This window comes from Furipterus horrens, unplaced genomic scaffold (assembly GCF_987537825.1).
Source record: "Furipterus horrens unplaced genomic scaffold, mFurHor1.1.pri manual_scaffold_3, whole genome shotgun sequence".
Lineage (NCBI taxonomy): Eukaryota > Metazoa > Chordata > Mammalia > Chiroptera > Furipteridae > Furipterus > Furipterus horrens.
In genome coordinates, this window is record NW_028327173.1 from 61736407 (window position 1) to 61740706 (window position 4300).

Genomic DNA, 4300 nt, shown 5'->3' on the forward strand with positions numbered 1-4300 from the left:
CCACATGATTGGCTCCCTACTTCTTTCAGATCTTTATTCAAACATTATTTTCTCAGTGATGTCAGCCCTAGGGATCCAATTTAATATTTCAACAACCTCATTCTCAATATTTTCTATTCCCTTTTCTCCACTACCACATAAGCTCCTTGTGGTAGGAACTTTAGTCCGCTTCATTTATTATGATCTTAAAAGTGCCAAGAGAGTGCCTGGAATATAGCAGACTTTAAAATGTAATGTGTCCAATGAAAGGAGATTTAGCAGGGAGAGGAAGTATACTGACTAATCTACAAACTGGACAACAAAGAATTCCCTCAAATAATATTAAATAGTACACATATGTTTATCTGGTCAACTTATTTGAATAATTAATTAATTATTTAAAGAAATTACACATTTTTTTTCTTGTAGACAGAGCCTCCATGGCAGTACTATAAGAAAGAGCTCTTTGATTTGCAAGTGGGTTTTTATAAAATAAGGGGAGATGAGCAACAATGACTTTTTAATTAAATTATACAATGTGCACTACAGTGAAGTTTGAATTTTGAAAAGAAACTTAAATTTTATGTTCTAACAAGACCATATTTCTTGCTATTTTTATGTATTTTTAAGAAAATAAATGGTTTTTAACTCAGTTTTAATCATTGCATCTTCAAAAATATTTTTTCTTTCTTTCTTTTTTTTTTTTTTTTTACTTGAAGGAGGTTAGTTTATTGATCCACAGGGGAGAGCTATTGGGGGGGGATGTGACAAGAGGACCCAGTCTTGGTGGCCTCACTTGACCTTCTGCAGGTGGTGGAAGCTTTGCCCAGTTCTTTCCACAGCATCATCCATGGCGACCAGTGGATGGTAGCCCAGGACCTTTTTGGCTTTCTCACAGCTGTACTAGTGGAATGTGCCAGCCAGTGCGACCAGCGTCGGTGTGAATGTGGGCTGGAGCTGGATGATAGGACTGATCACCATCACCAGGAGGGACAGCAGGATGGCCAGGTAGTAGGCCACCCAGTAGGGGATGTGGTACTTGCGGGCTTCGTAATTGAGGCCTGTCAGGATGCGGGACAGGAATGTCCAGAAAGGGATGGGTTCATCGTTGGTGATATGGAATGCCTTCCCACCCAAGGCCATGTCTTGGGAGAGGTGCTCTGAAGCTAGACTGTGTCCATGGACCACGTTCTCCACAAAGGTGAAGTCCACCAAGTTCTCCCGTTCTCTCTCCTGTAAGATCTTTGTCTCCATGTAGTAGTCAATGAGTTTCATGGCATAAGGGAGATCCTCGGTTCCATTCTTGATTCAGCGCCCTCAAAGATGACACTAGCACTGCTGATTAAAACGAGTTTCGGAAGCCCAGCCTCTTTGCAAGTTTCAATGACATTCTTGGTGCCAATGTAATTCACTCTATAAAAGAGTTCCTTGTTGTTACTGGATGGTGAGGGTGATACACAGTGGAGAACCGTGCTTACACCTTTCAGAGCTGGGTACAGGTCTTTTGGAATGTCTTTTGTCAAATGTGACCCTGTGACCTGATCTCTCATTGGCTCGCCAACTGCTTGTTCCATTTCAGCTCCAGATATGGTCCTGTTTGCGATCAACCCTTCTTTTTTGTAGTAGAGGCTCCTTTGTAGGTTTCAGTACGACTGCAGGCCCCACCCAATGAGCTCTGGTCGCTGGCCGCCACCTTTTCTTGCCGCCCGCGTGAGCCGAGGTTCTGTGGAGACTCCTTCAGCACACCCAGAAATTTTTTTCTTTTCCTTTTTCTTGCTCTGGACAATAAAAAATAATTTTGGTAGTTTTTTTTTTTTTTTTTCCCTCTTAGAAGGTTCTGTTTGTGTTTCTATCCATATAGAAATGAATATTCATACTATTAGAACACTTTAATTTATAAGCCATTGTATTAGAATAAGCATGTAAATGATTCTGGATTGAGATATATAAGTATGCTTCTTTTTATTAAAATATATTATTTTAAAGCTATCAGACATCTTAAAATCATTGAACTTGAAAATATGTCCTCAGAAGATGAAGACCATATTTCTGTTTTAATGCATCTGTGTACTTGCCTCAGGAAAACTCAACAGTATTAAGATGTTAAAAATCTTCCTTGCAAATATTTTATTAATTACAGTAGTCCCTCTCTATATCGCGGTTCACTTATCACAACCTCACTGTATCGCGGGATTTAAAAAAATATTATACTTAATTATTTATTGCAGATTTTTCACTATATCACAGGATTTTGCGGTACCATATACATATGTTGTTAAAATTACGTAGGTTTAAGAGTGTAGAATAAATTTAAGGTTCTCACTTGGGGGGGGGAGGGGTCTAGAACGTAACACCCGCGATAAGTGAGGGAATACTGTACTACTTTAAAGTTCAGTTATAAGTTATGCTGACAACAACTTCCATTGATGCAAAATAACATGTACCCATCACATGTTATTGATAAAAGGATATGAATACTTAGAGTAAAGCGTCCCAGTTTTAGCAATAATGTGCAATGGTAGTGGTTTTCAGACTATTTAGTAAAACAACTTCTCTTTTCATGAAGAGTAGAGTAGGGAAAATGTGACATTTAAATAAAGTTTTACATTTTAACAGGTAATAAAAATGAAATTAAAGGTTACATTTCTGAAGTCATGATTTATAATAATCACTCAGTTTCACTGCACTTTATAGGTTAGGTAAGCAGTTTAAATGAAAAAATGACCTACACAAATATTCAGTCTTGAAAAGAAATTAAAGTTAATAGCTTTTCTTTGCAACTCCAAGAAACCTGATGGGATTTTGAATTTCTTGAGATTTGAGGAATTAGAAGGATGCATTTTGTAGTGCCTTTATATGAAATATGTTTGAGTATTCGTTTTTCTTGGAGTAATGTTTCCATTATGACTACTAAAGCATTCCCTTGGATTTTGCAGCATGTTTAAAATATAGTTTATTACAATCAATTATATTGTAAGACGCTATAGATGGTCTCTAAGGAAGAATTTGTAAAATACACCCTCCTATCTATAGATCCTCTACAATTAAGAATTCCTCCAGGGAATCACCTGGTTACCTCAATTAGGAGAGATAGTCATGGTTCTGTATCTGAGACAATTATATGCTGTGGCGTAAATTTTCAGTTGTCTGCTGTGGAGTAGTAGAGAATCCAAAATCTAGTGTATTATTTCTATTATGTTTTCCTTAGCCTAGTTTTAAACCGATTTTGTGTTCCTAATAAGACATTTATATTTTTAAGGGGAGGTAACCTGAAATGAGTTAAATGCGAGTGCATCTCTCTATACATAAATTATATATTTAAAATATGTAAAATATATATGTATTTAGTTTTTCAAAGAGGCTGTCAGAATATCATTTTGACATTAGAAGTTTTACTTGTTCCATAATACTCATGCAGGTTCAGGTCTCCAGGTATCAATACCCAGTTTTCACTTGTTCTATTTCCTTCTTAGTTTTATTTGTAAAGTTAGCACATTTGGACATTTTGAACTGGCTTTCCTTAAAGGTATATGTTTTTCTCCAAAGCTCTTTCACTACTAAGTGAATAAAACAATGGAAAATGTTACAGAGATATTAAAATAAAACTACTGTGCTTGTAAAAGTGAGACATGTTCCAAATTAATTGCCTGGAAGATTTTTTAGTTCCCACTTTAATATATGGATGAAAATGGAGTTTACTTAGACTTTCTTCTTTAAGCATACATTTTACGAAACACACACACACACATACATTAAACAAACATCAAATTGCTCATTAAGCCATTAAATGATTTTCTTTGATTTGTCTGATTTCTTTTAGGTTAGCATGTTGGTCAGGACTTTCTTTATAACTAATTAAAACACACTGTACCTCAAATTTCCATGTGTTTTTAAAACAAATATGTATATACACATAATGTAATATTAATATAGAGTTGAGTAATTTGTAGGTAAAATATTTTCCTTCTTAAAATTAGTGTTATGGTCATTTATTTGTTATGTGTAAATCAAGACTTTAAATAATAAATTTAATTTAAATTATACTGTAGCAATTCAATATTTAAAGTTATCTTTTTAAAAGTATATTTTATTGATTATATTGTTACAATAGTTCCAATTTTTCCCCTTTGTTCCCCTCCACCCAGCACCCCCCTCCCCCAGCAATAATCCCCTAAGTCCATGCCCATGGGTCGTACATACAAGCTCTCCCGCTTCACCCTTTCATATATTATTATTATTCTTTTTTTAATAAATAAATGATTAATTAATTATTTTAACAATAAAAAATAACAATCGCTCCCTCTCAGACTTAAGACCCTTT

General features: G+C 35.1%; 1 pseudogene; it reads right to left on the reverse strand.

Moving 5' to 3' along the window:
* Positions 1-771: 771 nt before the first annotated feature.
* LOC150015163 (sterol-4-alpha-carboxylate 3-dehydrogenase, decarboxylating pseudogene) lies at positions 772-1590 on the reverse strand (annotated as a pseudogene).
* Between the last annotated feature and the right edge of the window lie 2710 nt (positions 1591-4300).